General features: G+C 30.6%; 1 protein-coding gene across 2 annotated transcripts in view; it reads right to left on the bottom strand.

Moving 5' to 3' along the window:
• Nucleotides 1-20994, bottom strand: part of LOC118204075 (uncharacterized) — a 184892-nt gene extending 163898 nt beyond the window's left edge. For both annotated transcript variants that reach the window (XM_085813752.1, XM_085813755.1), the window contains exon 1: nt 20857-20994. The gene's annotated coding sequence lies outside the window, so the exon portion shown is untranslated. The remainder of the gene's footprint in view (nt 1-20856) is intronic.
• Nucleotides 20995-21870: the final 876 nt, after the last annotated feature.

A 21870-nucleotide genomic window follows, 5' to 3' on the forward strand; every position in this document is an offset into this window, starting at 1 on the left:
GTCTTTATCTTCCAAATATGCTCGATTCTCATAAGTACTCTATCGTACTTAGGGAAATAAAATAAATAATTAAAAAAAAAAAAAATGCTGCATGATTTTTTTGAATTGCTATCTTTTATGTCTGAGACCATTCTTTTGTTTTGCCAGATATTAAGATGTTGCGATGAAAACGTAAGGCTGATGTCATTTTAGACTGGAAAGAATCTTCCATAGAAGAAAACAGTTTAACAATTCCACTAATCAATTCGCAGACACAAATATTTCCCACTTCAGCTTACATATAAATAATTTTTCTTCATAGCACTTCTTATGATAACTGAAGTTGTGTTATATAGTTAACAGAAATTCAGTGATATAATGTGATAATACCGAAATGTATTAAAATTTTATGAAACTAATTTCTCATATAAAGTTAATTTATTTAACTGTTCTTTACTAAGATGACATTTCGCTTCTCAAATGTATGTAGGATATTTCTCTACTTCAAAGAATCAGTCATAATTACAAACACTAGATTTTTTTATATTAAAAGAATAGGAGCAATTTTTTATTTTTTATATCTATGGTGCCCCCTTTTTTAACAATTGACTTAAAACGTACGAAATTGGAGAAATTTTAATCATTAACTTGAAGTTACGTAAATATGATGGTGACCACGAAGACCTGGGCTTGTCTCAAAAGTGGGGGGAGGGGAAGAATGATCAGAAAGCTTAGCGCGATCGGACCTGATTAGAATCTTTCAAATACAACTTCAAAATAAAAGTAGTGTCATAAATTATTATAGTTTTAATCGATTAAATCAGTCGTTGTTAGTTTTTCAATGATAGAGGATAATTATGTATCATATGAATCTTAGTTCAAAAATATCATTTCATTAGCTTCGAGATACTAATCACCAGTTAAGAAAAAATATTTAAAATCAGCTTCTGCTTGACCGTAAATCTTCATAATTTCCATATTTCTTAGTACTTTAAAAGAATGCTTTTCCATACTTATTGTAAACATGCTGTAGAAAAATGAAATATTAAAAAAAACTGAATGTAATCGTAGGGGCAGGAAGTAGGCTATCGAAAGATTTCGTTCTTTAATAATGATTCCTACGTGCAGCTTTAATATTTGGTACATATTTGATATCAAAACAAGTCTTTAAAAATCTATTCTGTACTGATTAAATATGTACGTCTATTTTAATTTAAAGCAGGCTTTAAATAATGTGCTTTAAATTAAACATGGTTTTGATTAGCGCTTTTATGCATTCGCGTATTTCTTGCATTCATTTGTGATTCATAATCTGCTTTAAAATCCAGTTAAAGGACCTAATCGCGTAACGTTTCCTGAAATGTCTTTCAGACCCTAGCAGACTGATAGTTATCACTCCATCTAATGTGAATGCAACTAATGTCCTGTGAATGTTTTAAATAAGCTTTTAATTTAGTTTGAATTTGAAGATAAAGCATCATTTGCGGGTATTTAAAATAACATACGCTTAATTTATAATTTACAGGTATCGTAGCAAGAGAGTACACAAATTTGGCCTAACTAAGCGGACTCAAAGCTTTAATGACGAGTTTCAACGTCAGCTAGCAAAATGGCTAAAGCTGGAATATTAACAGGCTTAACTGGCTTAAAGCTATTTGCATCTTGAAGGCTAACTGAAAGGAAAAATTATAGTAAAGTTTCAAATCATAAAAATTGTTTATATAACATAAAATATCTTTCATATTAATGTTAATGAATTAATTAGTCTTCTTAATGCGGATACCCTCCCTATTAATCATTAAAAGGGCGGATTAATTCCTTAATATAGTTGCTTGGATTTTTTTCCAAGCTAGACATATTTTTATAAGCATGGCATTTTAGACCACAGACTACAATTAATCATGGTCTTATGAATGTCACTGTTACGAATTTAAAAAGGAACCATTTTAAATAGGATGAAAATTGCTTACTTCTTTGCTGAGCGCCCGTACAACAGAACGTTTTGCATAATCTAAATTTCAAAATACTTCTGACAAACTACATTTGCCAATTCTTTTAACTTTTTATGTAATTTGCATGTTGCGCAAAGGACATAGCTGTGCAAACAGCTTATAATTTTTTTTTTTTTTTTGTTTCTTCCTTGAACTTTGTTAGCTGTTTAATAAAATTTGAGTTAAACATGATGTAGAAACCGAAACAATCGCAAAACTCTTAAGGAAACATACTTCATAGGATTAATTTCAAAATGTCTAGAAATATCCATATCAGCTAGTAAAAGTTTTGTATTAAAATTTCCATTCATTGAAATAAGTGAAAAAATATAGGTATTACACTCACATATATATAGTTTTATTTTTTTTTTGTGTTATTTTATACTATATAATTATTTATTGTTTTATATAAGATAGTATAATTTCATTCTTTGATTTTAATTGCATTATACATAATTACTTTATTATTATTGCATTATTAGAATTGTTATTTATTTTACTTGTCTAAAAACAAGCATAAAAGAAAATGAATGTTTGTCAATGTACACAACCTTAGCTTATGGTGTAACTTTTGATAATTCTAATCGTAACATTAGCTTATAATTAAAAGTAGTTTTAGCTTTTACGAATATTTTATAAACGTTAATGTAGTTAAAGAGTATTTTAAAGTGTAGCTAACACATTTTTAGCCCCTGTAAAACTTTGAATTCCAAGAGAAAGCAATAGTTTTGGACTATATATTACATCAAAATTATTAAATCTTTAACTTTAGAATCTCTCAGAACTACATTTTTGACAATTACAATAAATAATATAAAGCATATATAATAAGCATCTCTGTCAGACAATACTAGCGTGAAAAAATTAAAATCATTACTTTGATTAATCTTTGAAAGTTCTTTTACTAATAACAATACTAGTAAAATAAACTGAAACGTCTTTTTAACACAGCTGGTCTTTTACATACTTCTTCGATCTTCGTTATGAGATATTAATTATTTCTCACAAGACAAAGAACAAAGAATTCATTGTTAACGACAACGCAAGCGTAGAAACTCTAACAAATGGATATATCTTGATTTTTCAGGTCCGTAGAATTAGAAAACTGTTAAATAAAATTATAGCTTGAGACTTCCCACAATGCAGAAACGTTTGCTGAATGAACTAGGCGTCTCTGCGCGTGAATTGGAATGAAAGGTTAGAAAGCTTTTATGTAAATAGTGTAAGCTGAAACAAGATCACGTAAGCTTATTTTATCAAAAGGTATAATTCTAAATAATAAAAGTAATCCATTAGTTTATGCATGCCAATTCTTTCTATTTCTTACACGTGAGATTTATATGGTTTGATAGCACTGGCAATGAAATACCTTCTTTGTTACCATTTGAGTTAAAGATTTTTTAACCCTCAATTTGCTTTTTGCTGTTGCATTATTTCCTTTGCATTTCTCAAACAAAATTTATTTTATGATTATTATCTTTTAATCATTCAAGAATGTTTTATTATTTTTATTCCGAAACATTGTTAGTTTGTTTCAAATTAAAATAATTGTGATCATCATTTACTTTTTTTTTTTTTTCAAATTTACGCAGATGTTGGAACATCTCAGTTCAGTTGTTTATTAGTTGTTTACTAAGTTTTTATTGTTGATTGTAGCGAATTCCCGGAGAGATCGGATTAGTTTTCTCTGCGCTTTGAATTGAGTTCTATCTTACGTCTTAGTAGTTTAAAATATAACGACTGAGTGATATTGTGATATTGTACGAATATCTGTGAGGAAAGTTTTTAGCAATTTGTTTTGTTCCTTGTGATAAGAATAAATTTTATTGGCTTTTTTATCGGACTTGTGCATTCAATTTATTACAAATATGTACGCACGCTACACATGTACGTTTTGGAGAAACGTACATGTACGTTTGGAAAACGTACAAACTCCAAAACGTACAAACATGTACGTTTTGGAGGCAGGAGTGGGGTTTTTAAATACCAGTCACAAGAGCGATGGAAGGACAAATAAGGCAGTTGATGACTGCATTTGCTGCATTCAAAGAAAAGGTGGAAAAGGCCGTCAACTCAATTAAAGAAGCGATGTAAACGAGCAAAGAATCCGTTAAAGAGGAGGTGAAGGCATTTGAAGAAAAGATGGAGGCTGGTCAAGAAAAGACTGAAGCAGGACAAGAAGAGATGAAAAGAGAAATTACATGCATAATAGAAAATAAATTTGAGGCTATGGAAGGCAGAATAAAAAAAATTTTCTTCTGTCAAAGAACAAAGAGAAGAGAGAGTTCAGGCCGTAGACCAACAAATCGATTATAGAGTTTATTCTGTAAAAGATCAAATAGAAGAAAGAGTTTCTGCTGTGGAGCAACGAATAGAAGGAAGAGTTTCTGAAGTCCAACAACACATTGATGATAGGGTTTCTGCTGCCGTCGCCAAAAAATGTTGACACTTTAAGGAAGTGCATAGCTACAGCAGGAAACAGTTCTGAGGGTTTTAAATTTCTACCCATGCCTACTCGTCCCTTTCTGAAACTATCCACATATGATGGGAAGACCTCCTGGCAAGTGTATAAGACACAATTTTCTACAGTGGAGAAAGTGAATGGATGGGAATCCTAAACTAAGGCCTGTCATCTTGCCGCTTCTCTGAAAGCTCTGATCCGCTTCTCGGATTGTTTTCAAACTCAGAAAACCAGAGACGGGACTTCGAAGCTCTGTCCGGCGCGTTGGAGCTACGCTTAGGCGAGGAATGTTTTAAAGACTGCATTACGCATGACCATGAACATGATGATGTTTAAAGACTACATTACTTTGTCATGATGACTTATATCAGTAGGCTTCAATTAAAATCCCGTCAAAAGAGGCCCACGGAAACACTCCAAGAGCACGCCACGGATGCTGAAAGGCTATCTCACCTTGCCTTTTTGGAGTGCCCAATGGAAACAAGGGAAATATTGTCCCTGCAGTACTTCATCGATGGCATCCGGATCCTGAAACACAAGAGCTCTGCGAATGGCGGATGTCAAGGACGTAAAAGAAAAAAAAAGCGCTCTAGGGTACGCTAAAAATAAAAAGTAAAAAGCGCTCTAGGGTACGTTATGAAATTCGAGGGTACGCTATGAGGCAGCCCAGCAAGCAACCCGTAGAGATCGCTACCCAGTCAGAGCTGAGCTAAACCACGAGCCAGTGAATGAATTGATGCTCGTTTAGATGATTCAATAAAAGCCAATGTTTTGATACGGAGTAGGAGTCAAAACAAACTGGCTCTAAGGTGTTAGAAATTTGATACCGAAGGCCACATACGACGGCATTGCAGAACACACCGGGCACGTAAAATAAAACAGATGATTTGATCAGACATGTAAATGCCTTGAAACGGAATAGGAATGAAAAGGAACCAATCCTAAAATGCTGGAACTGCTGTGTTAAAGGCCACATACGAAGGAACTGCAGAACACCCCAGAGCACGGAAAATAAGACAGAAAATTAAATGCCATGAGACAGAAAAGGAGTGACAAGAAACCAAAGTGCTATAACTGCGGATCTGAAGGCCACGTACGAAGGAACTTCAGAACACACTAGGGCACAGAAAACAAAACCATTCCCCAACGACGCAGGAAAAAAATTAGTGCTCATACCGTTGAGCGGAGTTTGAATGATAGTGAAAAATCCCGTTTTAAAGCGCTCAAAATTTCTACGGTGAGTGGCAACAGTAATGGACTGTCCATCAATAGGCATATCGTTAGAGTTTCTTGCGATATGATCATTTATACAGGAGCTAATGTTACCATCATTCGGGAAAATTTAGCTGAACAATTTAAACTCATTTGGACGCCATCCTGTGTTACCCTCCAGACTGCATCTGGTGATGAAATCGACATAGACGGGAAGTTAAACGTGACCATCACGTTTGGAAGTGCCGCCTACCATCACACGGCATATCTGGCAGAGATTACAGATCCTTGCATACTTGGATTGAACTTTTTAAGGAAATACAATTTTTCTTTGGACTTCAAAAACAACAAACTCCTTTCAACATCCGAGGACATAACTATCCATCATCAAAAGGTATCCTCATCTGGAAAAGCCGACGTCTTGTCTGAAAGACCCTGCTCAGAAAACTGCCGAAATCATACTAAGGTGGAAGAGAAACAAGAGACTACCGGCTATTCTCCATCTCAGATGCTCTTCGGTCGTGACCTTCGTCTGCCTTTTGGTCTTTTGTTTGGTCGCCCTCCGGTTGCGCATTCATCGCCTGAGGAAGACGTTAAAGATCTCCAGGCACGGTTTGAGGTGATGCACAACATTAAATCAGTTTTAACCTGGTCCCTGTTGAGACAGTCAGGTGACTTATAGCCAAGTCTATGAAAATAGCAAGAGTCAGAAAAAAGACTAAACAAATTTTTTATTTAAAGCTTTAAACGTATCCGAGGCACTACTTGTACTTAGACTTCAAAACTTCGAAGCATGCTGGATTTCATATGACACAAGATTTGAATTAAAACTCAAAGTAAATTCATGGTAGAGATTCACAATACAAAGAAGTAACAATTATTGGCTGAAATCTAACTAATTACTCAAGTAATTCAACTGGCTAACACCAGTTTAAATTCTCAGAATTGGTGATAGAATAGTGTAACAGTTAGTGGTGCTGCCGAAATTATCTAATTTTCAATACCTCGTGTCTTATACACACGTATATCATTTACATCCTGGTGAAAGGCAACAATAAACAGTCTCATAACAATATGCTCATAGAAATTTGGAAATCTAAAATAAAAAAATGCGTTGAGAATTCTGCTTCAGCGTACATATATGCTTTGCATTTGCTGTTCTTTAAAAATTAATTGTAGAAATTTTTTATTCACAAGAGTTAATCACTCTGTTGTTGACAGAGCTTTAATCTAGGAACTCAAAATTTGTGATGGTTATGTAATCATTCAGGAACTTTTATTCCAAGAACCTTACAGGTACTCGCATTAAATAAAGAGCGTCACATAATTTAAAAACGTATTCACAATTTTAGAGAAATAAATGAAAATAAGAATATGTTTTACAATGAAAATTGAATTCGGAAAAAAAATTTGAATTCAATGTGGTAAAATGAATTTACTAAAAGTAATAAGCATTTACTTTTAGAAGTAAATTTCCTTTGTTTTAGAAGTAAATTTCCTTTGTTATCTTCTGTTTCTGTAACGTGAAACCCTAATTTAGATCACTGGCTACAAATTAACATTTGCAGAAATCACTAAATTTTCGAAATTTGAAATTTTGCTTTTAATGAAATGCTGTTTATTACAATACTCAAAATACGAACTGTTTCTTCAGATCAGAAGATACTTTTAGAACGAATTTTCTTCATTATGAACGCTTCCATCCTTTAAAATTCTAAGTTAAGAAAGAGGATAACTTTCTTCATGCTGTATTTCATACATTAATTTACATTTCATATATTTCCACTAAAAGTTTTCACAAGCCAAAAATATTCATAACTAGCAGCTTCGTTGCCAGCCTTCGTCTGGCTTTTAAATGTACCGGAAAAATGGCTGAAGGAAACACCAAACATTAAATTTAAAAACTGCGTAGAATTTTACTCTGCAGAACAGCTTCATAAAAAAATGTTATTACGTATAACAAATTTACAATGAAATAATCAATATCCCTTAATACAAATATTAATTATCCTAATAAATAAATTAACCAACTTCCCTTTGCAAAGTCTTAAGAACTCAAATGGTATAAAGGAGGTTAAGAACTTTGTTTCCTAAAAAAATCACTCAAAACGTTTCAATATTTTAAAAACAGTGCAATGAGCAATAAATAACATAAAAGAATACAAAAAAAAAAAAAAAAAAAATATTCTGAAAAGCAAAGTATAATTAATGATAGTTTATCTTATATTTTCAAGAGAAAAAAATTACAATGAAATAAGCTATATCCATTAATACAAATATTAATTATCCTAATAAAAAAATTAACCAACTTTCCGTTGAAGAAAAAAAATCATGCGAAACTTTTCAGTATCTTACAAACAGTGAAATAAGCAAAAAATGACATAAAAACAACTCAAAAAACATAAAATTACGCGCAGAATTTTACTCTACAGAACAACTTTATCAAAAAAAAAAAAAAATCAATAAAAATGTATTATCTATAATAATAAAAGCAAGTGTAAGTCTGTCTGTCTGTCTGTCTGACCGAGCTCTCCAGCCAAATCTATCGCACGCAGGGACCTGGAATTTTTTATACGGAAGCACAAAGGGGCTGGCCACCAGACCTCGAAGCCCGATTTTCGATTTTTGAATTAGAAAAATTTTAAAAAAATTATTTATAATTAATTAATCACGGTTTTTTTGACTCACTGATATTATTATTTGTTTTCAAATAACGTTCGATTGTAACAATTGATTTCTTTATTCTAGCGTTAGTTTGCTGTTTTGACGATACATTAAATCGATTAATTACAATTCATTTCTTTTTTGTAGCTTGTGGGGGGGGGGGGAAGAGAGAGAGACAGTCTACATGTCCTACACTACTATTCCTGCATTTTCACACTTATCTGCATTTTCTAAATGCACGGGCAACGCCGGGCGGGTACAGCTAGTATATGTATAAAAATGACAATGAAATATGCCAATCTCTTAACAACGGTGACATAAGAAATACGATGAAAAATTGTTCCCAAACCCATATTTCTAAAAGAATGAAACTATTCAAAATGATGCGATTTCATCAAAAATCTATTAACAACAATAAGAAAGGAAAATTGTTGTCAAAATCACATTTTTAAAGATGTGAGAAGTGTACTCGGAAGCTTCATTTAAAAAATTTTTAAACAATACAAAATATTATCATTTTTCCAAAATTCTTTTTGTAAAAATAGTCGCAAGGATGAAAGTTTAACGTGTTCAAAAATCAAAGAAAAATAAACTTTACATTTTTAAAAATAAACGTTTTTAGAAAAAATCCCGTTGAAAAGGTGTTAAGCTCCCTTTGTTAAATAAATTCGTATTTAATCGATTTATTGAAACACGAAATTTATTTTAAGTTCGTAAAATAGCTAAGTGTCTATGTTTCATGACGATGCAAAAATGGAGTGTGTAGAATAAAATCTTGCTTTCCTACAGCCCATTATGCCTCAAAATGACGTGATTTCGTCACAAAACATAAAATAAAAAAAAAATTCGAATTCGAATTTCGAAAAACTCGCTTTGAGGTGCACTGGCTCTTGTCTAGATGCACCTATGTACCAAATTTCGTAGCCGTGGGTCTATTAGCTTACGCGCAGCGCGAACGAAAGACACACACACACACGCACACAGGCAGACTCTTTCTTTTATTATATGTAGAGATCAGAAAATCTAATTTATTTGGTTCATTTCTGAAATTCAAACACTACAAAACTGTCAACGGTATTTCAAGAGATATTTTGTATTGTTATTTATTTGAAATACCTTTTATATACAATAACAGTCACATCTAAAGCTATTACGAGTAGATGCGAACTATTATTTTATTATTATATAATTACTGAAAACATTTTAAGCTGAATATATAATTCAAGTACAAGTTTTGGAATGATAAAATAAGTTCTGTATGAATATGTCTCATTTATGTTACCCCTTCAGTTTAAAAATGTTGTAAAACCGATTAGAAGATGGGTTCAAGCGACGCCTAACCTTCCTTATTTCCATAAACGTAACAACTCATTACTATTCTACATTCGTGTCAGGTTGTTAAAAGAAATGATATGCTCAACGGGAAATGACAAATCACTTCTCATGTTTACACATGCCGAAATGTTGATGGGTTGTATAACTCAATGCATAACTATGAATTTGCAATCTTCGTAAAAAGACCCGCTATTTTTCATTACGTTTTATTTCTTCTACATCAAAGTTTTCAAGCTGAAGTACGTCTTTGGAAGATGAAGTTTGTAATCTACAGGAAATAAGAAATCAAAACAGATTTTTTTAAAAACGTGGAGTGAGTGCGAATTTATTTCGTATTCAGACCAATTCATGAGTACAGATTAAGAATTACATGTGTGTCTAATCAGAATAAGTTTTAATCTTTGTATTCAGTGTCTCTAAAATCTAAATGACTCATCGAAAAATTGAATAGAATATTTTTTATTTTCAGCCAAATGTTGATGGGCAATAATTATGGATTTTTTAACAATTATTGCTAAAAAACTCACTTTATAACTGTGAATTTGCGCTTTTCGTAAAATAACACACTATTGATCGTTAAAAGGTAGTGTATTAGCTTTAAATACCATATACAAAGCTTAGAAAAATTTTAATTTCTTAAACTATGAATCATGCTTTATTTTCAGTTTTATGTATAACAATTAAATATGAATCATGCTTTATTTTCAATTTTATGTATCACAATTAAATATGAATCATGCTTTATTTTCAATTTTATGTATCACAATTAAATATGAATCATGCTTTATTTTCAGTTTTATGTATCACAATTAAATATGAATCATGCTTTATTTTCAATTTTATGTATCACAATTAAAATTTATTTAATGTCACTTTTTTCTAGGAAGTAGGTTTAAATTTTGATAAACATAAATAAAAATTGCAGTTGGCACTGAATCGGATTTCTGGACAGGATTAGAAGAAATTGATTAATTCTTAAGCTCTAAATCAAGTACGTTTTCTGTATTAATTCTTAAGCTTATAAAATTATCTAATTATCATACTAATATAATAGAAGCTCATTTACGTGCCTAAATTGCTTCCTGGAGTTTTACAGTTTGAATGTTATACGATTTAGTATTCCAGTTTGCATTTCTACAATTTTCACAATTTTCTTACCGAAATGTTTTAACTTAGTTTTTATCAATTACTTGATTCCTCCCAACACATTCCTAATTTAAGCTTGATGAGTATCGCTAAAGTTTTTTCTGATATAGATTTTGCAAACATTTCTCAGTATATTTCAGAAAAACAGATGAAACTAAAAATGTTCAAATTTGGTAAAATTGCCTATATCTCTAAATGATCTTTTATCATCCTGTCGCTGAAATACCCCATTTTTTAATTTTGTAACTTTAGACTTAAAACAGATATTTAATTAAATTTGTTGTTACTGTTTCCTTACTTGAACTCACAGCCAAACAAGGTTTGCGAATTTTTTTCGTGGCCAAAAGGCAAGGGAGGCTTGCTCCTATTTTTTGCTTGTAATTTGGGCACTTTAAAACTGATAATTTGGATTTATCCATTCCAGCTTTGAAGGTAACTGCCTCAGGAAACATATTTTCGAGAGGGCAAAAACATTATACATTTACATACGTCCATGCATACTCCTGGAATCGAACTCGAGCCCAAGGCTATAGCAGACGGCTCTCCTACCACGATGCTAAGGCAGGAAGCATTGGGGTAGTTAACTCAGTGAAGTGGTTATCAGTGAAATGGTAATCGTGGCAATTACTCAATGAAGTTTGATAATGATAAGAAGAAGCATCGGTTCACTAAATATATGTATACTAAAATCGACGTAAATATTCTATTTTAATATAGTTTCATTTACAAGAAGAATATCATACCATATTTTTTCAGTTTGAGAAATCTCATTGTACTTGAAGCTAAAACACAGCCTGGAAGCTTTACAAGGGAAAAAATATGCACTTCAGAGTTTTTCGTACAAACGTTTCATGAAGAATGTTGACACGAATCTTGCCCCCAAAAGCATAACTATATTTCTATACGCAGTTTTGTTAGCAAAGTCTGTATGGTTCTTTTCACCAAAATAAAAACTTATTTTAATAATTTGCGTCTTATATGATAATATGTTTATCAGAAACAAGTAACTCTGAAGAACAAATAGCACTTTTAAGAATTTTTAAAAAAAAACCTGTCATAATATATTAAGTTTTTAATCTTTGTACATCATTAAGAATATTTTGAAGAACAGAAAATAGAATTTTCTTAAAAATACATGATTAAAATATTACATGTAAATTAAATGTAAATTAATATGCCGATTGATATGTACATTAAAAGGGACAAGAATGTCAGCCTTGTTTCTCTTATTTTCTAACAAACATGATAGTGAAACAAGAAATTCTTTAAAATATCTCTAGCATGTGAACAAAAATGCAACAAATTACATTCATAGTTATTAAAAATAACTGATTACTACTGTCGGTTAGAAATATAACCTGTATTAGAAAATTATGCATACAACTGGTTTTAATCCGAGAATGAGTTTGAAATTATTGCGAAGACTTCCATTTTAACCGTAAAGCAATACTTCCTGTTGAAAAAAAAAATTAATATTTGTTCATGTTTATTTAACACTTAGACAAGCATAAAAATCTGTTCAGCTGTCTCTGAAAAAACAAATTTTTTAACTCTTAGGAGTCAAGTACCTTTAAATTGATTTTCAAGAGATTTATAATGTCCATTTATTTTGTAAGATGTGTAAAACGCTTGCAGAGATTTATCGTTGAACTGTTTTGGACAACGAGAACGGAAGTCGATTGGCGGATGATAAATTAGGAAAGAGGCCCTTTCGATTGGATTTAAAAATTTTGAATGTTAAAAGAATCTTCTTTCATTCATTATTTGTTTATTTTATATTGTGTTTAAAATTATAGTGTAAAGTTTCCGTAACTAATAGCGAAAACATGCGATTCCAGATGATTTTAATCTTATGCAGAAGTGACTGCTTTGGAGAAAATTATCATAAGTGATGATAACGGTTAACTTACAGTTAACGATTTTTTCTGAAAAATGCTGATTGCTCTCAGAAGTGATCGTCTTAAGAAGGTGGTAGCCGTAATAGCTTTCATTGTACATGGCTTTGAAAGAAAACGTTAAAACGATCTTATCACTCAATTAAAGAATTTCTTTCATATATATATATCATACATATCAAATTAAATTCACATGTTATTCGAAATGTTTGAAAAGAGGTTTCTATTAATCATTTTCTGAGTTTGAAAACCTCTGTACAAACACTCATGTAACATCTATAATCTTGCCAGTTTTTTTTTTTCCATTGCAAGGATAAATATAGATTTGTGCGTAAATGGCGTTCGTGAATAGACTTTTTTTAAAACAAAATAAGGCTTACTTAAGACCCCACCAGGAGTTTTTGTTACAAGATTCCGTTAACAGAGACGCAACAAAACTCAAAACCTTGTAAAACTGAAGGTCATTGAAACAAGTGTGAGAGAAGTTCAACCGCCAGCGTTGGAAAAGCAAAAAATGTGACAAACAGCAGACAAATAAACGATGGGAGCCTGCATCAAAGAAAATGGCTGCCACTTCCAATAGTTGAATTTCTTCGTTTTTAGATTCATGTTTATTCATGTGTGCTTTTGTTTTCCAACATGTGTTACACTAAAGTTAAATTTGAATTAATTAAAGTTAAGCTCTCCAATGCTAAGTTAAGTTTTCACTAGAATTAGCACTTGAGGGCTGAGATTTTAATGTAGGGTGTAATTCTGAGATCTCGTAAGTCTAGATACTAACAAGTAGGATGTCGGTTAGATGGAAGTCTAGAAGACGTTTTAAATGAACTCACGCGCTCATATCAGTGCACCTTGCTGAAGAGGATAAGGAGAGATTTAAAATTTAGAAAGAATGCAACAGGCAAACGTTCGATGAATATTAAATAAAAATACATATCTAATTGTGTTCAAGCTTGAAAGTTATGTGAATGTATCAAATGTAGTTCTAAACTATTTTCCTTTGAGTAGACTGGAAGTAGATAAGAGGAAATAATTATAAGGCAATGTATGCAATGGAAGGAGGCATTGATCCGTAAAACGAATTAATTAATCTTAAGCCTCAAAAATTTGTGAGGGTTGATTCAGGCTTACGTTTAGGATTTTATCTTTATCAAGGCTAGTTAAAGCCTTTTTGTGACGATAGTTAAATTCTGTAGGGGAAAGATGTGGGATTCTTATTTTTACTAAAAGTTATTTTATTTTGTGAGCCTTTCCTGAATTCTCTAATTTCCCTTCGTGTTCCTCGCTGGGATGTAAATGAAGTAGAATGAACGAGAGTATTTAAACTGTTAGAGCGAAGGGGTTAGACAGAGCGTGATTTCGCTATTGTGAGCGCACGTTTGTAAGTTTTTACGACCTCTTAATCTTAACAGCGGCTACTCATTCTTGCCGTGGAATTAGTATCATACCGATGTGGGTTTTTGAGTTAGCCTGTTAGTTTAAATTGAATTGTGTAATCTTGCGCTACTTATTACGTTTACATTTATATTTACGTTATCTTTTAAGTTCTCACTCAAGTGGTCGGTGTTTCTAGTAATCACGTAAATTCGTGCCAACTGTTAAATATTTTATAGTCAATAACAGGTCTTTTACACCTTTTCCCGGGTTATGTTCATCTTTCAGTCTCGGCAAGAATTCACAAGGAACAACACTTAGGTAGATCTAGTTACATTTTATGATAGCTAAGCGTACTACATCCTACAACCGATGTGCAAAATGTTTATACCAAAATTACTATTTAACAATTTATTTTCTGGTTAAATTAAAAAACATGCTAAAAGCTGAGAGCTAAAATTTTGCATTGCAAAATTTGTTAGCTCTTACTGCTTATTAGTCACATAATGGATGCTTGCTTGATTTCATTATTTTTGTTAATTACTCATCTTTCTAAGGAAGTTAAAATCTATGAAGTGAATCAACAACAGTATTTTTGTCCAGATTACAATTTGATTGATGCTTAAGAGAGTAGCACTAAATCTGCGTTTTCTTTTCGAATAGAATTTGCCGACCTTCTTAAGCGTTGATAATTATTTAAAAAATTAATCTTCTCTTAATTAATCTTCATACTGCTAACATACGTTTGGTTTTAAACTTAGAAGTTTAGACATTTTAGAGATTGTTATGATACGACAGATAACGAGGTTTACGAAATATGAAAATTAAAATGATCAGTTTCATTGAATTTCTAATCAGACGTTTTCGGAATTTTGATGTAGTTCACCGCCAATGCGATATTTCTCTTCTGCAAGCCCCTACTTCATATTTTCGTGATACCTTTACAATAATCCCACTAAGAATGATATGAGGTACAATGCAAACAAATGTAAAAACTTATACTTGGGTTCACTAACCTTTAGCTGAACGTTATATAAATTTCGAATACAAATACAGCATTTATCGGTGTGTGTAAATTCAAAGGGTGCTTGGAAAGGTGGAAATCTTCAAAATGAGCAAGCTGTTTAGGGTTTTCTTAATAAAGCTAAGTAAAATTTGCTTCATCTCTCTCTCTCTCTCTCTCTCTCTCTCTATATATATATATATATATATAAATGAATGAATATTTGTTTGTGTTTTATACAAATCTACAGTTTAATTCCGATTTTTATGAAACTTGCCACACTCGACTTTCAAAAAAGAGGAAGGTCAGTGTCTACATGACATTTCTCAAAAACCAGCCCATGGGGTTGGCACTCTTTAGATACATATATTTTACGCTAATTTAATGAACTTTTGATTAAATTCAAAGATTTAAAAGTTTTGAGTTGCGACTCTGCAAAACGTAAGATATGTATGTTTCAAATTTAATCAGAAAACTCGGCGATAAAAAAAAAAAGTGTTGCCTTACGAGTAAAAGCAATAATACTAATTTTTCTAGAATTTAATAAACAAACTCGCTATTTAAGAGAAATGTGTTGCCACCGCCAAAATTAAATTATTTTATAGTGTGTTAGCACTTTAAGCTTTTCATATGGGCAACTGTATGTGGTCTTTTCACGCTTTGGAATACCTGACGATTTATTAGTATACGAACCAGATGGAAAAACAAAAAATATTGTATATGCAAAAGCACTTCAATAACTTTCATTAAAACACGAACACTTTCTTTCCTTTAAGTAGCATTGCAATGCATGCCTGGTAAAATCTAGTCATGCAATAAAAGCATTGAAAAGTCATCTAAATCCGTAAATTTGCTCTAGCTCCAATAATAATACTGCAAGTATGTAATTATATAATTGTATGCATTTAAGTTATTAAAATAAAACGAATATTTTGCTAATTTATTGATTGACGTGTTTGGGCTTATAGATACATTATAGAAAGTTAAATTTTACTCTTACATAACCCTTCAAGACAAAGAACTGAAATAGTTTTCATAAAATTATCTTTCTTTATTTTCTAAATGTTTTGCCCCAATGCGCATTCTCCTAGAGCTTATATTTAAGGAAAAAAAAAAAGCTTCTAGCCATCTTTTCATGAATATCCTTCTTATGGAACAAAAAATAGCGCGCTGGTCAGCGTGATTAAGCGTTTTCGAACCGCGTTTCCTAACACAGCTTAAGATATGGAACAAATATACTACATTACTGTCAAATTACAATTATTTCTTATAATACTTTTTTCATATACTTAGATGGCTCTCATGTGTTTCGCTTTAATTCAAATACTGTCACTTTTTTTTCAGCATAGTTCAACATAAGCAACACATTTACCCCCTCACCAACTTAGCCATCAATCACCGTTGGGATCGGGTCACAGAAACGAGGTAATAATGATGCATTTTAACACAAACAAAATTTGGTCTAATTCACATTAAACCAGTCTGTTGAACTGGCAGAGCAAACTTTCACTGACGTCTTGCACGCAGATGCTATGCAGAGCATCATGCTTCCGCTAATCTACTTAGGCTTAATAAAGAACATTAAAAAACATAAAACAACCGGTTAAACTAAATGTCTGGAACTTGTCTGGGATTTTAAACGGGGAATTCCTATCTATTGGATGATCTAATGTCAATTCTTAAAACTATGATAACTGAGAGATCTAAAAGGTAATTACGTTGTTTGGTCTTTGATATAAAATATAGATGTACTTAACTGATTCTGTGGTTCAGGACAAGATGCACATAATTCTTTTCAGTATTTCTATTTATATAACATACCAGGTGCGATATGTTCTATCATCTCTCATCTGAGTGAGAATGTCATTTGAACAAATAACGTATTTCAATAAACTGTAAAGGATAAACATTTAATCGTATATCCTATTATGCTTCATAATTTATTAAAATTTAAAAACACTTAATTAGATATATTAATAACAGTTAGAGTATGAAATTACATGCCAGAAAATAAGTGATAAAATTTAAATTTACCTTTTTTGAATGAAGCATAATATTTCTAAGGAAAATGATTTATAGGAATTGTTTCGCAGTCTTTAAGAAAAAAAGTCAAGTTCAAACTTACAAATTCATAGTATGAAGATTTCTTTTTTTTAGAAGATTTCTTTTGTTTCCAAGCTTTATCATTTATATTAAAATAACTTCTTTATTGGTAATTACATTCTCGCCTAAACCTTTTATGAAATCTGAATGAAAAATGAAAAACTCTTTTCAGTGTACAACAGTATGTACAGTGGCTCATATTTATTTTTGGACACTTCTATTTTTGATATTTATTTGCATAGATCTTGTACTAAATGCCTAGATTCCAGTTTTTCTTCTAATGTACTATATTTTTACATATATATATATATATATATATATAGTTATGCTTCTAAAATAAAAATCATTAAAATATTCCTTGTAATAAAATAATTTGCTCAAAACGTGTTAGCAAGTAATTCACATAATAATTCAGACATTCCAAATTGTTGTTGAAATGCTTTTGTAGATAATGTTTTTTTTTTTTTTTTTTTTTTTTTTTTTTTTTTTTTTTTAGTCCAAAGGGGCTTTGTCCCTGAAGGACTATTGTTTTCGTTTAGCGATTTTGCGTCGGACTCATAAACGTCGGTTCACTTTTCAAACTGTTGCCACAAAATGTTAGAGTCCTGCATTATATTTGAAGAAATTAAATAATGAAAAATCTGCATAAATGATTGTCTATTTCTCGCATTGTGATAAAACAATGGTACATAGAGCCATCGAATTTTGAATGACGAAATCCTACTGCGAATATGGGCATCTGAAATCCCAAATTTGAAATTTGTTTTATTATAGATTTTATATTTTGTAAAACTTTAACGAATTTTTGATTTACAAACTCAATGCTTTAAAAGCGAGAAATGGCAACGTTATACAGAAAAAAAAATACTTTTATCTCCAGCTCGCGAGACTGTGTATATCGGAAATTCTAAAGATATGCTTAATTTAACATTATTTTGCGAAATTGCTCTTGAACTGAATTTTATGGTTTAAGTGCAAAGAACATGATATTTAATAAATAAAGGTAACACTCAAAACGTTAAAAAAACGCCCCTTTGGACGTAATTTAAAATCTGAAACATTTCAGATTTTTTTTAATTGATTTTTTTTTTTTTTTTTTTTTTCCAAAGGGATTTGAATCCCGAAGGACTATTAGTTTCGTTTTGGCATTTTGCGTCGGACTCATAAATGTCGGTTCACTTTTCAAACTGTTGCACAAAATGTTAGAGTCCTGCATTATATTTGAAGAAATTAAATAATGAAAAATCTGCATAAATGTATGTATATTTCTCGTATTGTGATAAAACAACGGTACATAGAGTCATCGAATTTTGAATAACGTAATCCTCCAACGAATATGAGCATGTGGAAGACCAAATTTGAAATTTGAAATTTGTTTTATGATCGATTTCCTATTTTTTAAAACTTTGACGAATTTTTGATTAACAAACTCAAGGATTTCAAAGCGAGCAATGGCAACGTTGTGCAGAAAAAACATTTTTATCTCCAGCGCGTGAGTCTCTGTATCGGAAATTCTAAAGATATGCTCGTTTTAAAACTATTTTGCGATATTGCTGTTGCACTGGATCTTATGGTTTAAGTGCGAGGAACATGATATTTAATAAAGAAAGGTAACACACAAAATGTTAAAAAACGCCCCTTTGGACGTAATTTAAAATTTGAAACATTTTAGATTTTTTTTACCTGTTTATTTTTTTTTTGTTTGTTTAAAATGAAAATACATACATCGCAAGAATTACCGCCTACATTTAGAAATTTTTGCTTGTTTAGCAAAATATAGCAACAATTCCACTTCTAAAGTGAACAGAGCAAGAGACTACAAACTAGCCACCAATTCTGCTAGAAATTTAATAACTCATCTTTTTATACCTCGTAAAGGTATTCAAAATATCCAAAACGTCGTTAATGTAAAGCGTTTAACTATCTTTGATGTTAATGAAACAATGGCAATTTAGTGGAACTGCTGAAAATGCTCTGAAATCTGGAATGTATTCCAAGCTAAAAAAAAAGGAATCGCAGATTTATTTTGCGAAAAATCAAATAAGACTTAAAAATTAGTTCTGCAAGGCAGAGAAGGGTTTTAGGAGATTTATAAGAAAGATTTGGAACAAAAGTTAACCCTGAAGTTTTTAGAATAGTCATTTGAAGAATATAGACACAGCAGACTGTCAATTAGAAGGAAATTCTTCGTTAATACGCCAAGCAATCGCAAAGTTTCATCATACTGTAAAAAGGTTATATAAAATATTTGGAGAATTAATAAACGAATTAATTTGAGCAAAATTAAAGAAATTAATTTGAAATCTAATTGTTTAATGTTACGCACGGGTAATAGAGGCATAATGGCTTGGGGTTGTTTTGTTGTCTTTAAAGGGAAAGGAATTCAGTGTTTAAAGGAATTTAGTGTTTGTTGAGAATCAAATAGATTAGTATAAACATATAAAATTTGAAGCACCTTCAAGAAAACTAAGAATGTAAAATACATTCAAGTTCTATTAAGATAAATCAGCCTAAATATAAAGCGCTAAATGTTCGGCGGCTTGTGGCTATTAAACAACTGTCTGAAATTATTAAAAACTGTCCATATTCTACCGACTTAAATCTTGTGAATCATGTATGGAGTGAGTTAGAAAAAAGAATAAGGAAACATGATGCTTCTACAAAAGCTCTACTAAGAGCAATTCTTACGTAAGAATAGAAAAAATGGAATATTTTTACACAGAAAAATTAGTTGAATTCAGGCTGAAGCATATGAAAAATGCTATTTTAACTAAAGGATATCTTACGAAATATTAAATATCTCGTTTTTTCATGCTTTTATTAAATATAAATTGTTTATTCAAAGTGTCAGAACGCTTATATGAGTTCATTTTCAGAGCATTTAAAAAAAATTTTTGCACCAAACACATTTTGAATAACTTTTTTCAAAACAAATAGATTATCAGTAGTATATGTGAAAGAAAAGTCAAGTCATTTTACTAACATTTCGTAATTATGTAGATAAATGTGAAAAAACACAAATGTCCGAAAACAAATTTGAGCTTTGTATACACTATTACTCTATTCTAAAGACGGTATTTGATTAGCAGACATAAGACACATGTGAATAGCTTGAGTCAGTAATGATAAAAATAGTAAAGTATTACTTACAGATCAATGAAGAAAGCATTTTTGAAAATAATTCAAATGCAGATCCTTTCGGGATAATAAAGTCTTTCCAAATAACCAAGAATCGTGAAAACTTATCAGAATATTTGAGTTTACACAAATGTGTAATAGTGCACAATTTTAAAAGGAAAGTCAGTTCTAATTTTTGATTCCTAAGTCCAATAAACGGCATGAGTAGCTATAGCATTTTTTACAATAAATTCTTAAACCTCTGATACATTTGCTAAGAACTGCGGAATGTGAATGCAAAGCAAAATATCTTACTAAATAGTAGTTTTATAAAACGAGAGAAAAGAAATAAATATCAAGCTTCAAAATATAGTTATACTACTTTTATAAAATATATGAGAGCTTATAAAAATAAAAAGAAACCTTTTTATTTTTATAAGCTCTCATATATTTTAAAATAGTTAACTCGATAACAGTAGAAAAGATTTTGATAGAGTAAAGAAAATAAATTTTAGAATACTGTTATCATCATTAAAAACATAGTTAATAACAAGATGAAATGAATGAATGAATTACCTTTTGCCTTTTCTTCCACATGAATATGTTTATTAAACAGGCATTGAATTTTCCTGGAATCGTTCAGTGTGCATTCATAATAGGATGCAAAAAATCATAAATTCGATGAGATGAATAACTTTGAAACACGATTTTCTGATACATTGAAATGTCTAGAATATATTTAAATCTATAGTTTAAAGGAAATGAGAATCGTCTGCCATTATTTTTGAATGAGTTGAACATATTTAATAATGTCGTCTGCATTATTTATTTTGATAAAAATTGAAGTTTTATAATTTAAGTCTATTAATTGATCATGATTTACGTTATTCAAAGTTACTTTTAAATAACTTTTGACGCTAGATGTGGCAAAAAAGAAAATATTTTTATTTCCTAAAAAGGAAGGCAAAGAAATTTTCAATAATTAACTTCTAATAACATGGGTATAATGCTATAGTTATGAGCTACAGGAATAATAGTTTATGATACATTCATTACTCTTGCAAAGCTAAGATTTTTTTAATTTTTAACAGCTCATAATTTATTCCTAATATTAAGTTTTCTCTTTGAAAATTCATTTTTAATGTTAAAGAATTTTTTTAAACTTTTTACACAAAAAACAAAATAGCCTTTGTATCAATAAAAAATGTCTAGTAATTATTACAAATGAATTTATTCTAGAATCTTTTAAAAACTAAATCAGTAAAAAAATATGAAAATAGAGGTAAACAATGTCAAATTAAAAAATTCTCTTTAAAAGTTTTAAGATAAAATTTAAAAATCCTCTGGATAAAGCAGAGCTGAAAAGCTTTTATTATTCTGAATTTATTAGCTTTTATTTTTTGTTATTCATTTTAAGATATTGATTAATTATATAAATCAAGCCCCTTATTTTAGAGGTCTGGAAGCTAATATAGAAACTAAAGTTTATCTATTTTTTATTATTTGAGGTGAACGTTTCATAATTACTAATTAATGAAAGATAAGTTTAATATAGATTTTATTTCGTTTGTTTAAATAAGACCAATGCTG

This window comes from Stegodyphus dumicola, chromosome 3 (genome assembly GCF_044657685.1).
Source record: "Stegodyphus dumicola isolate Sdum_Otavi_A_Nest chromosome 3, ASM4465768v1".
NCBI lineage: Eukaryota > Metazoa > Arthropoda > Arachnida > Araneae > Eresidae > Stegodyphus > Stegodyphus dumicola.